We start from the raw sequence: 17,872 nt of genomic DNA, 5'->3' as shown, positions 1-17,872 counted from the left end.
AGACACACAAAGTTACAACGAAAACGCAAGGCAAAAGTGTTCGTTATCACAACCCCAATTCCAAAAATAGTCTTAATAAAAAAATATATGTAAATAAAAACACAATGCAATGATTTGCAAATCTCATAAACCCATATTTTATTCAGACTGTGCATCCGGAAAGTATTCACAGTGCTGCACTTTTTCCACATTTTGTTATGTTAAAGCCTTATTTCATAATGGATTACATTCATTAATTTCCTCAAAATTCTAAAAACAAAACCCCATAATGACAGCATAAAAGAAGTGTGTTTGAAATCTTTGCAAATGTATTAATAATACAAAAAAAGAAAAAAAATCACGTACACATGTATTCACAGCTTTTGCTCAATAATTTGTTGTACAGCCTCAAGGCTTTTTGAGTTTGATGCTACAAGCTTGGTGCGCATATTTCTGGGCAGTTTCTGCCCAAGTTCAAGTCTGGGCTCTGGCTGGGCCACCCAGGAACATTCACAAAGTCGTTCTGTATCCATTCCTTTGTTTTCTTGGCTGTGTGCTTAGGTGTGTCGTTGACCTGTCGGAAGATGAACCGTTGCCCCAGTCTGAGGTCCAGAGCGCTCTGAAGCAAGTTTTCATCAAGGGTGTCTCTGTTCATTGCTAAAAAACATCCCCACAGCATGATGCTGCCACCACCATGCTTCACTGTAGGGATGGTATTGGCCAGGTGATGAGCGGTGCCCGGTTTCCTCCAGACATGACGCTTAGCATTTAGGCCAAAGAGTTCAATCTCCAGGGGATTTTTCTGTGATCAACTGCAACCAAACTATTGACTATTACTGGCATTTCCCCAGGTGGCATTCACCTGTGAGTGATGTCACTTCCCAATACAAACACGCTCAATAATATCGTTTTACCCCTGTCACTTGATCGACAGCTTTCCGTGCAAGGCATCGGGAATGCAAATGCAAAAAGATTTGCAATTCCATTGGAGATTTGGCAGGCTACATGCGCAACGTAGAGGAAGTGAAAAAGCAGACGTGGTAATTAATATTGCTATTTAAATATCGCATGTTCATAACTCGTAAGACACGGGAAATACATTTGCAAATGGACTGCTTTTCCGTTTGAATTCTAGCAGTCACTGTGCGTTCGGCAAAAAGCGAAAAAACTCAATTTATGCGTCCACATATAAAAAAACGCAGTTGCAAATACAATTTGCAGTTGCTTTTGAAAATTGTCTGGAATACCTTTCTATCTACCCCTTCCACCCAGAGCGCATCTTTTTCAGAGCAGGCCTTGCATTTTTGATGATCTTTTGTTTGATTGTGAATAAAATATGGATTTATGAGATTTGAAAATAATTATAATAATCCATATTCTTCTCTTCCTGTCACCTCTTTTCTCTCTCTGTCTCTCTCTGAGTCGAGTTTAACATGCTCCTGAGGTTCCAGGGACCACTGTTTCTCCCCTCTGTGGATCTTCCCACTTCGTCCAGGCCTGCCTCTACATAGTGTTCTCTTTGTTTGAAGGCCACTCTGTGCAGCTTGGGACGTTTTTCATCAACGCCTTGGGTGGTTCCATGAAATTCCGGAGTAAGAAGGGGCGCTTTAAGGATGGACTGGACTGTAGTTAATGTCAACAGTCTCCTACACTGACTCAGGACTACTTTTCGCTTCTGATCACCATCACTGCACCCCCAACATCTTATATCTGCTATAAATGGACATTCGGTGCAACCCAGATGAGGATGGGTTCCCTCATGAGTCTGGTTCCTCTCAAGGTTTCTTCCTTATGCCATCTCTGGGAGTTTTTCCTTGCCACAGTCACCACCGGCTGCTCATCAGGGACAAACTTACTTATAAAGAACATATTCACTTTTAATCACCAAAATAAAAATCAATTGAATTGAATTAAAAATAATTGTATTCTGTTTTTATTTTTTATTTTGCAAACGGAATAAATGTCCAAGATTTTTTTGTGTAGAAGCTGATATTATTCACAGTGTCTATTGAGCATGAACACAAATTCCCCATTCCCTTACGCTATGTTACACATATAAAAATCCGAATTGACTCATAGCTAAATTCTGCATTACAGATTGTTTAAATGCCATCGTGTTTATTTTGATATGCTAATGTGAGCTCCTCATATATCTGAGCTCTGGCAGAGACTAAACTCTTGCACAGCGTTGCAGGGATGATTAAGGTTTATTAGCATTTACGTTAGATTTAATTAGATGTGTGTGAGTAGAGTTGCTAGGTTAATAGCTATAATCAGGGTTACTGCTTGTACCGGTTTGTGAAAAAAACACAAAACATTTGATGAAGTAAAATACGGCCGGATTTTGAGCAACACAAGCTGATAGCGTCGGTGCCTGACCTTTCGTCTCTTGTCAAGTCGTGATTGAATTCACTGCTCGAAGATGCTGATACTTTGGATTTGAATTACTGATTAAATTTAGGTGTAAATTATTGAATACAATTGTTGTAATAGATCACATATGTAAATAAACTCAATGTGCGACGGTGGAAAAACATCCATCTTGTGCAGAGTTTTGTGTGCAAGCTGTTGGGCAAACGGTTCAATGTGCTATAATGATGGAATTGTCTAATTCAGATAATAGGCAGGTGCAGTGCATTATAATGATATACATGTTGTAATTTTGGGAGATTTGAGACTCCTGTTTTATTGCAATACTACCAAACAGAATCGCTTCACAAATTAGTCATAATGACAGTAATCATTCGTTCTTTTTGTATTGCTTGATTGACTGACTGTTGATGGTATTTTTTTCGTATCAAGGGTTAGAAAATAGCGCTGCCAAAACACAGGCTCTAGAACGAAAGGGCCGTTTCCTGGACAAGACATAAATAAGAATCTGATTTACCAAAGACTTCAACTGCACACATTAAAAAGTGACTAGTAACAAAAAGTCGACGTGATGTTTGTTTATTTCTAAATCATTTGATTCTTGAAAAAGCAGCCTATTCTTGTCCAGATGGGACCGGTTATGTAAGATCATTCTTAAATGCACACTGCAGAAAGATTATACCCTTATGTAACAACAAGCTCAGTCTGGTAACAAATCAAAGACCATTCTGTGGCATCGTGAGACTATTGGAGGCTATGGGAGACATTTGGTTGTCATGATATGGCTCCAATTGACCAGGACCGAAGGGTCACTGCCAAGTTCTTCTGACTGATTACATTTATTGTATTATCAAAACATCATTTTCCTTAAAGGGGTTGATCCCTTCCAGAATGATAATGCCCCGTCTACATAAGGACGTCTGCCAAATGACAGAAATTTAAGCATTTGGCAGACGTCTTTATTCAGCTGGTATTCTACAGTACATTTATCTCATTTATACAGTGGAGCAGTTGAGGTCTTTGCTCAATGACCCAGCAATTGCAGGTCAGTGGTGCTGGGATCTGAACTCACAACCTTCTAAACACATGTCAACATTTTAACCATTGAGCTACCACTTCCTTCATGTGCTGGACCCAAGGGGGATTCTGTAGATATTCACCAACTAAGTGAATATCTTTTGGAAGCTGTTTAAAGTCAACGTTTGACAAGACTTGTCAATTCTAGGACAATGTCTAGGATCATTTAATCTCATTTGTTTACTAATAACCCATCAACCCAGTCAGTAACTTTAAGTTCAAGTGAAATTAAGAGCGCCTCCAAATGGACTGTTTTATATTTACATTAAATAAATTGTGGACAAAATTTCAGGTCATAGATTGAATTATGCAAAAATAGAGAGAAATCTTATTCAAAATCTGTTGTAGTTTTAATGAATGTGAGGTCATTAAGAAATTGGGTATATTTCCATTTTTAAAAACAAAATTCCAACAAAATCATATTTTTAACTGGTTATGAAAACATTTGAAAGTAAATAGCTTTCATTTTATAATGATAGGTTTGACAGACCAATAGAATTGAACATATTTCCAGTGGAGCATAGTGTCAAAGCTGTAGCCACGTTACATGTAAATCAGGTATCTGCTGCAACGGCAAAGAGGGAAAAAAAATAATAATTATATTTTAATAAATATTTTTGGTTTGCAACCAACTTCATTTTGAATTTGCGTTATTTCGTTTTAACCTTATACCTGATAAATCAGAACGTTTGTTTTCACACATACATACAACTGCAAAAAAGAACTATAATCTTTGTAATAGATATATAAAATAGATATTGATATTTTGGAGATATAAAGAACCAAAGCTGCTTCAAAGCACATTTTTATTTTTTTTTTCGCAATTTTCTGCAGGTCATAAACTGGCAAAGATGAATTTGAGTCAGAGATGCCACAGAGTCTTCTATTTGAAAATTTTAAACCAATATGTACAAAAAAACACAATCCCTGAATATATCTTGCATCTGCCATAATTATTTCAAAAACAGACTATTCCAAAAATCTCTATTATCCCAGGAACTCATGCAGGTACAAGCCTGTCATTTTGCACATTACTAAGTGGAAATAGTGGCATCATTTCCAGCAGGTATTAAACAAATCGAATGGCTGTACCATGCTGGTTTTCCTTTTCATTTCTCACCCATCTGTCATCTATTATAGATTTTAATTCTTCAGCAAATTGTATTTTAAATACGGCTTTTAATATGTGCTTGTCCGATGACTGGTCGGTTTTTGCATTAAATATACTTTTAACAAAATGTATAAATGTATAAACCTTGAGTATTTTTTAACAGTGAATTGATTAAGTCACCCTGAACAATTATCTTACATAACATTGGGTCAGTTCAGGAGAACAGCAAGGAGTAGGCAAGAGGAACGAATCTGGATTGAACTCAAATTGCAAATGTTGACTTTGCTATATAGTATTATGTCTTTTCTGAAAAATACAAATAAAAAATATTTCGATATGAAAAATCTCTTTAAATAAAAAATTATAAAATAGCACTTCTATTATAACATTTCAAAGTTTCTATAAGATTTTGTGAGATGAAGATCACGTGCCCAAGTTAATGAATTCGAAGAATGTATTTGACGTGGCTTTATAGAAACAATGATTTTTATCCAACTACACGATAGATAGATAGATAGATAGATAGATAGATAGATAAATAGATAGATAGATAGATAGATAGATAGATAGATAGATAGATAGATAGATAGATAGATAGATAGATAGATAGATAGATAGATAGATGCTTTGTTTGTCACTTCCTTATTGGATTGAACCTTTCTAGCATCTGAATTCGATGTGCTTTGACGTCGCGACGGGGTTCACAAGACTGTTAGGGATTTGTTTCTATTGATTTATTAAACCTCCAGCATGCAGGGTCCAAACAGTCTCCTGATTGCTGCTCAATCCATGTGCCCATAGCATTTTATTTATCTATGCTATGCTATCTACGCTAATATAAGCTATATTGCCAAAAGTATTAGATCGCCTGATCGTAAGTATGGAAGATGTTCCACTAGATTTTGAAGTGTGCTTATGGCTATTTGTGTTTATCAGCCACAAGGGTGTTACTAATGTAGGTGAGGTGATGAGGTCTGGGGTGCAGCCAGCGTTCCAATTCATCCCAAAGGTGTTCAGTAGGGATGAGATCAGAGCTCTATAGCAGGCCACTCAAGTTCTTCCTCCCCAAAGCATGTAAACCAGATCTTCAAGGAGCTCACTTTGTGCACAGGGGACTTACCATGCTGGAACAGGTTTGGGTTTCAAGTTTAAGTGAATGCAAAATTTCATTATAGCACATCTAAAAACGTCCTGAACAATTGAGTGCCTTCAGCTTTGTGGTAACATTTTGGAAAAGAACAATATAGAGCAGGAAACGTAAGGTGACCCAATACTTTTGGAAATATAGTGTATGTATATACATATACACATATATATTAAATACATGCACCAACCATACATAATAACATTATAACATTATGACTGGTGAAGTGAATAGCACTATTAGGCAGCAAGTGAACATTTAGTGAACATTTAGTCCGTAAAGTTGATGTGTCAAAGAATTTGAAAGAGTTTGACAACAGCCAAATCGTGATGGCTAGACGACTGGGTCAGAGCATCTTCAAAACTGTAGCTTTTGTGGGGTGTCTGCAGTGGTCAGTATTTATCAAAAGTGGCTCAAGGAAGGAACAGTAGTGAACAGCTATGAATTTCTCTTCAAGGGAAAAAACCTGACAATTTTGCAAAGCAAAGGAGTGAATGAATAAAGGATATGAAGGAAGGAATGAAAACAAAATATATCATTAAAAGTAATAAATAAATTAAAATTAAATAATAAATGTAAAACACACACACACATGCACACGCACACATACACACACCTGTATTATCCAAATGGGGTCTAACAAATGTAAACTATTTAATAAATTTTTTCTATTTATTTATTTTTTAATTAATTTAATTTGTGGCAATTTTATTGATTACATAATTTAATCAATATAATAAAAAGTGTATTGCTCACCACAAATGTTAACAATAATAAACTGCGTTAAGAAAAAAGCCAATCAATTTTATGTTTCGCATTTCTTACCCCGTCAAAACAGAGCTACGTACGTGTATATATATATATATATATATATATATATATATATATATATATATATATATATATATAATGTGTATATAATATATATAGACATAGACATAGACATAGTCACATTAAGAATAGAGAAATAGAGAAATGGAGCAGGTAAATTCCCCAGATGCTAAAACAAATCTTGAAATGGAAATGGCACTTGGTGAATCCTGAAATAAATTCTCTTTCATACAGAAGCAGGTCAAAACATGTAGTATTTATACTGTATATTCAGTACTGGCATTGAGTCTTTTATCTACAGGTTTAATGGATTTACCTCCAAGTGCCTTTATGAAAGCACTCAGAGACCCATTAGGATCATGATTTAGGGTTTGTTTTATATCCACTATCCTGTCTTATTTAGTTTTGTCTGTTGCTGTAACAGTGTTCGATATATACCGTATTTTCCGGACAATAAGTCGCTACTTTTTTCCCACGCTTTGAACCCCGCGGCTTAAACAATGAAGTGGCTAATTTATGGATTTTTCCTGGGGTTTTCCAGTTTCACAAACTTCAAGCCAAAAAACTAAACCCCATAACTTTAGACCAATGAAATTGCCGAACAGGTTCAGGTGAACCAATGAAACCCTTTATATTAAATCAGATGCGCTCCCACTGAATCAGGCCGCACCACATCATAAATATGGATGATGTTCCTCTGACGTTTGACCTGCCGCTCACTCGGACTGTCTACAGGAAATGCGAATCATTCGTCACGCTGAAAACAACCGGGCATGAAAACACACACTTCACCTGTGTTCTGAGCTGCACTGCATCGGGAGAAAAGCTTCACCGATGGTGATTTTTAAACGCACAACGATGCCAAAAGATAAACTCGTGAAAAAAATTGTTGTGAAAAGAAGGAGGAAGACAGTGAACAATGACTTTCTTGGGAGGCTACTGTTTAGATACAAGCCGTGTTACAGACACTGTCTTTCGTTAAAGCCTGTGTAAAGTTCATTAGTTTTACTGTAGACGGCTTATAGACAGGTGCGGCTTATTTATGTTCAAAATAAACATCTTTGTAAAATTCAGTGGGTGTGGCTTATATTTGGGTGCGCTTAATAGTCCGGAAATTACGGTAATGAAAGTTGTTGTGTAGTTATATACACTTTACATAGAACTTGGAATGTCATTGTTGAACATCCAATTCCACATTTAGTCCCCATTTGCTTTTAGAATAACCGCCAGTCTTATTGAAAAATGTTCTACTATATTTTGAAGTGTGCTCATCACAAGGGTGTCCGTAAAATCAAGTACTGTTGTAGAGTGCGGTGAGGAGACCTGAGGTGCAGTCAGTGAACCAATTTATACCAATGGTGTTCAATTGGCTTGAGGTCGAAGCTCTACAGAAGGATCTTCAAACCAATCATTAGAAACTATATCTTCATGGCTTATTAGCTGGCATTGTGTTCACGGGTATTGTCATGCTGGAACAGGTTTGGGTCTCCTGGTTCAAATGAAGGGTAAATACTATACAATTGTGTGCTTTCAACTTTGTGGTAACAGTTTGGGGAAGAACCACATATAGTGTTGCCAGATTTGTAACCTAATACAGTTGTACAATTATGCAATTAAAGCATGATTTTTTTTTTACAAATTAACATCATTCTATGAAATTATTCTAAAGCAGGGTTCCCTGGTGGTCTAGTGGTTAGGATGTGGCCCGGGTTCGATTCCCAGTCAGGGACCCTAACCCAGCCATTAGGTGGTTCATGCGGATCACATGCGGATCACGAATCCGCTGTGGCGACCCCTAATGGGAGAAGTCGAAAGAAAGTTATGAAATTATTGTAAAGCACTCGGAATATTTGATAAAATAATTTATGATTAATATAATTTATATGTTCACTGTGTTTTTCTTTAAAGGGCTTGAAAAACGTATTATCTGTCTTTTTTTTACATATGAAAATCTTCACAGTTATGGTTCAATATAAAAATGTATGTGCTTCATTTTAGCAAAAAGACCATGATAAATTCACCACTTGCACAAAATAAGTGTCAGGTCATTATTGATACCAAGTTCAGTTTTAATCTCAATAGATGGCATTTGCTTGAAAAAAATGAAAGCCCACCGGCCTTTGTTAGACAGCTGGAGTTAAAGTCAAATTTCACCTTCCAGCACCATAATGACCTAAATCCAGCAAAGGATTGGCTTCAGAAAAAAGAGAGATCAAAATGAAAGCTGAATCGAAAAGGGCTGCGAACAGAAGATCCCCTCGCGACGAGAATAATTTTGTGTGGAACCCGAGTAGTACAACATGGCCGGAATAAGATTGCGTTTGTTGCTATAGAATAGCAAGAATAGTTGCAAGGAATAGACAATTTAACAGAATCTTAAAATATCATATATAGCAGTGTCAGGCCGTGCATTTGGTACCTGGGCTTTAAGAGGGGAATTACCCTATTTAATCCACCCCTTAATACCACCACTATCACGTCGCGACTATAGAAACCATCAATACTATACAAAAACGTGGCATTACAGAGAGAGAGGCATTTCACATATGGAGAGGAAATACCATTTTACTAAAGCAAGAAACCCAATTAAGACTCTACACTACAACCAGAACTGTGCACCTACATCATCTGGAGCAGCTCAGAATCAATATTTGTCTAATAACATGATGAAAACATTACAATGTAAATAAAATCCAACCTACTCACCAGAGATGCAGACTCATAATGTGCACCACTCCTCAGAGGCTGTAATCCAGTGGTACCGCTCGTATTTACTGGTCTGAAAGTCGAGAACAAACCCTTCCCCGGGCTGAGACAAGCTAGCTAGCTTTAGGGTTGGCCGACCGTCTCACGATGTCTAGCTTTTCTTCAAAATGTATTTTTAAGTATGTCTGAGACCAAATCAATTCCTCCGTAGGCATAAAAAAAGTGTAACTCAGATGTATTAATGTGTCCAGAGCTACACACATGTTTTGCCAGTTTGAACTTGGCTGTAACAGTTTCCCTCTGACCAACCAATCAGATCATGCTGACGCTATTCTGGGCCGGCTAGCTGCACTGTGAGGTGAATTTAAAATTTGGTTCGGTTAAAGAAACAGAGCTCTTTCTCAAGGAGACTGTGGTAAAAAGGCCAGCAGTACAGACTTTGAAGGCCCTGGGCAGATTAGACTGACATGGCACCACATAGAGGCTGAAATCTGAATGGACAAAAAATCTAACATCCACATACACGTACTGGAAGCAGTGCAGGTTTGTGCTTTTGATAGTGTTTAGGCTAACAGAGAAGGCTTTGCTGGCCCTGACCGCCCTCCACTTGTATATATTACTTACAATATATGGCAAAAGTATTGAGACACCTGACTTTTACTTTCATAGGTGGTTCTTCCCCACACTGTCACAACAAAGTTGCAGGCATGCAATTGTATATGATGTCTTTGAATGCAAAATCATGGAATTTCCCATTAACTTTAACTAGGAGACACAAACATGTTCCAGCATGACAAAAAAAATCTAAAACAAAGCCAGCTCCTTGAAGATATCCTATACATAAGTTGGAGTGGAAGATCTTGAGTGGCCTGCTATAGAGCTCTGACCTCAACCTGAAAAACCTTAGGGATAAATTGAAATGCTGACTGCACCCCAGTCCTCCTCACCTTACATCAGTACATAACTTTACTAACGCTCAGGTGGCTTAATAAGTGCAAATCTACACTCTTCCCATGATAGTGAAGCTTATTATAACATTAAATGGAAACTAAATGTGGAATGGGATGTTCATATAGAGTATCTTGGTTATGACAAGTGTGTGCTTTTTACATCCACTGTACAGTTTACATATGTAACTTATTTTGAATTAAAACAAATGAAGATTTCATGTATATTTATGTTTCTGTCTCACAACAGATGGTGCAACTGCTATTATTTGGCGAGTAATAAGTATCCTGATAATAAGGTGTAATAATTAGAGCAGATAATAAAAATGATGGTTTTATGCAACATCTGCGAGATGGAGAAACTCCTGAACGTCGGCTTTGAGCTAGAGCTAGAAATAGCCGTGTACACTGTACATTACGGGTCTTGATTGCATTAATTAGCTCAGGCTCATCTGAAGACTATTGCTAGTGGTGGAATAAACCCACACAAGCAAACTTTGCACATGGCCGCTGTGCAGAACACAAAGCATGCAAATGTGCAGAGAACGATTCAGAGAAGCCAAGAGAACGCCTAAGCATTAACGAAAACCAAAGGCGATGAGAGAACACAAAAATGTGTGGGTTTTGGTGGCAATAAAAGAGAATATTTCCAATGCAAGCTGCCTAGATAAAGTCAAGTTCTGCTCTGAGAATGGCGTAAAATGCACAAGCAGGCACAGATACAATGTATTCAACGCATAGAAGATTTTGCTAACTATATCCAAGCCAATCGTCTTTAAAAGTGAGAAAATTATAATGCCTCCTTCGCTAAAAGAAAAAAAATGTTGGCCATATGGGCCTGGAAAAATCCAGACAAAGAGCCAGAGATGTAACGTTTTGGCCTGGGATGTGCAGACAGATTGAGAGCATTGTGGGAAGACGTTCTGTCTGATTAAAACACCGCCCTTCCAATGCCAAAGAACCTCTGATTTCACTCAGAATCCTTGACAGCCCATGGCAAAGTAGCAACAGAACGTCTCACACGGAATAACGAATACTACGTTGTGACAGTCGACTAATGCAGCAGACACTTTGAATAAATTAACTCATACGGCTTCCACATCAGCCGTCTGCGAATCTCCAGAGCGTTTAGCATTGCATGTGCATGATTTATCCGAAAACGGTGGAGAACTCCAAAAAAAAGGCAAAAGCGCAGAGCAGCAGCGGCTGGTGCATCAATCAGCATCCAAGAACAGAGATGGAAGAAGTCAGCAACAACATCGAAACCGGCAGGCACTCGGAGATCGTATTACATCCGCACCGCCGAAAAAGGATAAGAATACTGTTTGCAATGTCATCTGATTAGAGCCGGAGAAAATGACACAACCTGACAATATGACAGAGAACAGAACATAGTGTGACACTCTTCCTTACCTGTGACAACTACGGTGCAGCAGAAGAGTAAAACAGCCTCATTCCGTCGATCGCACCTGACCGGGGCGTGCAGTAAAACCCAGTGATGTCCTTGATTTGTGAATTCGACAAGGCTGTAGGTGGATCACTGCCCTTAGAGACAAAAAGATAAAAAAAAAATAATAATTAACTTTTTGTTCTGAAAGCATATTCACAGGAAATCGTTATTCCATTATTAGACCGAAACAAAAAAAGGCTACAAAAGCTAAAGCTAATCTGAACCACTTTTATACAGCTGCCTTGAAAAAGATACATTCATAAATGAAACTGGACGCATTTGCATGTGCGAAGCTGAGAGTCTCTCAGACGGCCATAACACTTTCAGACAGTCGAGACGTGGGCCTCATATTCAAGATCACGTGTAAACCGTTCGGCTCGTATCCCTCCAAGGTCGTCCGTTCACATATTCCCAGTTTATAGAATACTGTGCCTCTGTCTAACGCACTCTGTCCTGCCATTCCACGCCTTGCACCGTTGTTTATTCCACCAGTCACAGCTGATTGTGTTACACCATATGAATATGGGTTTTCAATTGAAGGGTATTTGTTTTCTGTGGCTCCATCTCAAACCGCATATACTGTACTACATCGAATTAGTACACCACCAGCGGTGCCATTACTATTTTCAACAAGCTTTTTAGTACAAGATAGTGTGTGTGGCTGTGGTTGCTGTTGTTTGGATCAGGATTTAATGAAAATGGGAATGTGAAGCCTTAATCATAATTACTTTCAAAAAACAATACAATACATGGTAGTACAAATACTACAATTTGCTTATTATTAGGGCTAAAACGAGTAACTAGAGTGATTCAAATACAAAAAAAAGCAAATGATTATTATTACTGATGCACCACCCGCTAAACTCTGGACCTCTCTGGAGTCTTATTTATAAACGTGGCTTAAAGCTGCTTTGAGGCAAAGTCCAATGTGAACCTTTGCATGGGAAAATGGCGTACGCACGACAGGAAAACACAGAAGACGCTGTAGAATGAAAAATGGAGGAACAGGGAGAAAACCGCGAGGATAGTCAAGAAGATTCAGGCCCAAGATCACAACAGTTTTTAAAGTTTGGGATTATTTCAGACTAAAACATAAAGGAAAAACATTGAGTGCTTTTTTAAAGATTTTTATATTTTTATTTAGGATTTTTTTTATTTATATATCGGTATATTGCATTTTGATGTAATATTGCAATTAAATGCATTTTTTTTACAGATTGTAAGTTTAGCAATCAAACATTTTTTAGAAAGCAAACAAATGACTTGTTTATTTTAGGAGATATTTACTATTGCTCTTGAAAAAAGTAAAAGTACTTCTTACGCTGGATATGACGTACCGCTAAATATGACGTATCACAACACTACGGAGGCGTGTCTTGAGAGTCACATAGAATGCAGATTTGTTAATGTGCATTTGCTATGTAGCAGAGATAGAGCTGCATTTTCAAGAGACAGAACAAGAACAGAACGCCTGGTTTTATTTAATCTTTTTTCTTTTTTTGCACTACAAAAGCATGATTGTGAAAGGGCCATGCGTTCAAAGTCATCGTATTATTGGCTACGCGTTAAGATGTGAATCGCCTCAGCCTCAGTTATGGTAATGCACATCCCTAGTAGCTACTATTCCCAGTATTTTTAAGCTTTGAGTCTGAAGCTTACTAAAACAACGTAGTTAATTAGAAAACCAATATGGCCACCACATACAGTTTTTTTTTTTTAAATGAAGGCAAATTGTGTGTTTTTGTGCAAATTCTATAGGCAAGAAAACACAAAGGTATAAATGGTTCAAGGAAAAGCTGTTAGCAATTGTTTTGAACTGTTTTGGTTGACCTTTTCTCATGATGTCCAGCTTTTCTTGAAACGTCCGTCTTGTAAATGTCCTTTTAAGTATATCAAATCAATTTCTCCTCCTCTCTCAGCCATTGTGGAATAAAAAGAAAAACTATTAATTCCATGTGAATATAATTGAGCTTGTGCAGTTTGCTATAGATGTGGTTTGTTAACTCTGACTAGTGCACTCTCCGACTATCCAAGGAAGTGAAATGGCGACATGATTCTATGCCTATTAGGAAGCCTTGGAGTGAACATCAGTTTAGACCAGCAGAAAAGGGAGGTTCCCTGGTGGTTTAGTGGTTCGGATGCAGCGCTCTCACCGCTGCGGCCCGGGTTCGATCCCCATTCAGGGAACCAACCCTGGCCATTAGGGTTGCACAAGCTAGTGCACTCTTTTTGCCAGTCCCAAGCCTGGATAAATGGGGAGGGTTGTGTTAGGAAGGGCATCCAGCGTAAAAACATGCCAAATCGAACATGCGGATCATGAATACGGATGATCCACTGTGGCGACCCCTAATGGGAGAAGCCGGAAGAAAGAAAAACCAGCAGAAAAGGCATTGATCGGTCCACCACTGGTCAGCAGGCATGTTCATCTGTAGTTTTTGTAGTGTTCAAGGTAACTTTGGACAAACAGCTCACTTGAAACACTATTTGCAAAAGGTGTGTGTCAACACAAATCACAGCTTTGGTATATTTAGGGGCCAAAGAGCAAATACTGTGTAAACGATTGTGTGATGAAGTGTCAGAACGTGTGCGCCAGGATAAAGCAGTTACTAAAGATGAATGAGTGTTTATGTTTGTAAACAGTATGGCGACCACATGCTAATCAATACTTGTGGAGTGGAGCTTGATTGATTGGAACAGCAGTAACAGCTGATTTGTTGCAATGCTACTGAATTCCCCACTACTCAAGCAACTCAAGGGATGTTAACGTCACAGGAGTGCAATAGAGAAACATTTGCAGTTGAACTACAGCACGGAAAAATATGTTTTCACACACAGTTTTTACTTTTTTAATATATCCGTTGCATACATTCACTTTTTAAGTTGTATTACTATGACAATAGATTAATAAACAAGGGTGTGTGTAAAAGTGATTTCTAAAGTTTCGAGGAACTTAGCAAAGAACACCAGAGATGGGAAATTCACTGTGGATTCGTGAAGGCACTTACATGGAATTAATAGAAGCACACCTAATTTAAATGGCATTGGGGCATCACATTCCATTAAAGGAAAAAACAAATGGAACAAATTACCAGGATATAAAAGAGGGGAATTTAATCTTATTAGTCAAAAACATTTATCTGGGAGATGGATAATTTAACACAACACCAACAACCTTAAGTATACAGCCAAAAGAGCTCAAGAAGGCCTTACATGGTGTAGCCAACCTCCTGATTGGTATCTCTAGAAATTTATGAACAATTTTGATTTCATGAGTCAAACAGAAGGACTGTAATCATTTTGGGCAAACTGATTTGCCAGGAGGACTGGGCCAAAATTGCCAGAACCGCAATGCAGAAAAAGCTAATTACTTCTTACCACAGATGTCTCAGGGCTGTACCAGCCAACAACAGCTTTTCAACAAAGAACTAATGTTGGTAATTTGTAGTGTCCAAATACCTTTTTTTCTATCACTGATTTCAATTCATCAACATATCATTGTTTATGTTTATGAATGTGCTATGTGCCTTAAAATACATATTTCCCACTCACTATAAATTGCATTACATACAAAAGCTCATTTTGTTTAATAGTCCTATGCCTTATCTCATACTATAGTAATCAAGCTGTTCAGAAAAGTATGCTCTTTTTTTAACCATCAATTCCTGCTTGTTCTTGAGGATTTGCCTTGAGGTTTGTGTTCAGTAACTAAAATTCATGCATAATTGGACTCTCGTGAGGTAATTGACTTGCAGTCTTGCCAATGCAGAACATTCCACTACATTGCGCTGTTACTTTGCTTTGTTATGGGTTACTTTCTGATTATGGTTTGGTTCACTGTAAAGCAGTATCCAATAAGAAATTGGTTTAATTTGAGTAGATAATATAGCATTATATAGATCTAAATCATTCTTCAGTTTTTGTCAGCAGTCACATCATCAATAAAAAAACAAACAAAAAAAAAGAAAACAAAGAAACCAGTTTCAGTTGGCAGCCATACATTTTAATGACATAATATAAGGTGGGATGCTTTGGATTATCAGCAGTTCCTTCCCTTCTCTGCACAAAGCCTCCTTCTTTACAGTTCACACTGCGACGCCAAAATGGCGTTTTTAAATTCATCCACTTTGGAGACCGTTTTTTGCAAAAATCTACGTTTTCGTTGGCTAACAAAGCAGCATAAATCTAAGTTTAATTACCGTAATTTCCGGACTATAAAGCGCACCCATATATAAGCCGCACCACTGAATTTGACAAAGATTTTTATTTTAAACATAAATAAGCCGCACCTGTGTATAAGCTGTGTATAAGTCTACATTGAAATTATTGAACTTTACACAGACTTTACCGAAAGAGAGTGTCTGTTACACGGTGTAACGGGTGAAATATGTTGTGGCTCCTTTAAGAGCAGAGCGGCATTTTGGGAATAGCCTGCCGCCGCATTTTTCCGGTATTACTGCATGTGTGCAAGGCCGAGGAATATGTTCTTATTATTTTCTGATGCTCATTTTTAAGTTTCTTTGACTAACCCGTAACGCTGTTGCCAAGAAAAATAAAAAAGCACGAGTTTTGGAAACCTGTCTGTGCTTATATAATGAATTCTGTTGCAACTGGAGTTAGCGAGCTCTCCCATGACCTTGACTCAACGCATTACAGCGGCTTGTATCTAAACAGTAGCCTACCAAGAAAGTCATTGTTCACTGTCTTCCTCGTTCCTTTCACAATTATTATTCTCGAGAGTTTATCTTTTGGCATCGTCGTGCGTTTTTTCTCCCGAAGCCGTGCAGCTCAGAACACAGGTGAGGTGCGTTTTTTCGTTTCCGTTCGGAAATTTCATTGGTCTAATGTTATGTCGCTCAGTTTTTGGCTTGAAGTTTGTGAAACCGGGAAAAACCCAGGAAAAATTCATAAATAAGATGCTTCGTTGTTTAAGCCGCAGGGTTCAAAACGTGGGAAAAAAGTAGCAGCTTATAGTCCGAAAAATACGGTTCTTTAAGCCTTCCTAAAGGGAGGATAAGTGGAGAAATAAATTTTTTTTAAACAACAAATATTTATATAAGTACTGACCAAAGAATTCTAAAAAAAGATGTACTGGATGTTTTCGCAGTTTTAACTGACAAACCAAATTTTTAACCATTTCACTGGTTTCTAAAGAGAAAAAAAGAAAAACATAGCTTACAGAAACCAGCATTTCACCAGCATACCATGACACAAACAATTAGGTCCTTTAATTATTTAAATTCTGATCCAATAATTGGGCTATTTTGAAAGCAAATGCTATAGTTTTTTGTCTGATTCTGTGGGTCAAAAGCATTCCCATTTGGATTATTTTTGTTTACCGATTTTAATTTGAATAATCTGCAAAACACTTTGTTTCCATTTGTTTCCATTATTCCAACCCGCTTTATAACCTAAAATATTCAAAGGTGTAATCATTTTGAGGATTGTGTAAGAACAGAGGAGGGATAAAAGCATATCAGGCAATAACAAAAGAAATCAAGCAACGGTTTGCATGCTACCTTGCATGGTTGGTGTTTGCTTTTTACAGTGTGGCACAGGTAAACAAGACATTTTGAAAGTAGGATTTGGCAACCATGGGGCAGGGGCGCAATTAACAGTTTTAAGGGGGGTATGCAAGACAGAATTTTGGGCCCCATATATATACACAATGTTATATTATTAATAATCAAATAATTTGTATTGTTAAAGAAATGTAATAATTTGCTATTGCATAATATGTTACAATGATATAAATGAAATAATGAATATAAATCAATATAAATGATTTTCATTTTCAACATATCAACCAACTAAATACCACAACGAGCTTCTAAACACATTTCAACTTATGCAGTCTGTAGACAAACCTCATGCGTTTAATTTTATTCATGAGTAAACACTCTCTCAAAGTCAAAAAATAAATAAACATTTTCATCCTATTTTCAGTTTAATTTTATTTACAGGGAATTTATTTTATTTTACTACAGTGTTATTGTTTAAAATATGTGTGTATGTAATTTTAAAAATTAAAAACATTTTAATTGATGATTGTGGGGCCCCCTAGCGTTCTCTTGGACCCATATGCCTGGCATACTCTGCACCCCCCCTAACGGCGCCCCTGCCATGGGGCGTCAGCAATGTTTGGAACCGGTGCAAGATCGTTTCAAATTCATTGCCGTTAGTTATAATGGAGCAGTGGAGTGGTGCGCAATGAGCGGTCGCTGTTAAACCTTTTATAAGAATGGTGATAGTGTGAGTGC

At 37.5% G+C, this 17,872-nt stretch overlaps 1 protein-coding gene across 2 annotated transcripts in view; it reads right to left on the bottom strand.

Annotated features, from left to right (window-relative positions):
• Positions 1–17,872, bottom strand: part of zgc:172282 (leucine-rich repeat and fibronectin type III domain-containing protein 1-like protein) — a 110,810-nt gene that overhangs the window by 70,470 nt on the left and 22,468 nt on the right. For both annotated transcript variants that reach the window (XM_046863639.1, XM_046863640.1), the window contains exon 2: positions 11,579–11,710. The gene's annotated coding sequence lies outside the window, so the exon portion shown is untranslated. The remainder of the gene's footprint in view (positions 1–11,578; positions 11,711–17,872) is intronic.

This window comes from Silurus meridionalis, chromosome 12, assembly GCF_014805685.1.
Source record: "Silurus meridionalis isolate SWU-2019-XX chromosome 12, ASM1480568v1, whole genome shotgun sequence".
In the NCBI taxonomy this organism is placed as follows: domain Eukaryota; kingdom Metazoa; phylum Chordata; class Actinopteri; order Siluriformes; family Siluridae; genus Silurus; species Silurus meridionalis.
This window is presented reverse-complemented; position numbering and strand designations above follow the sequence as displayed.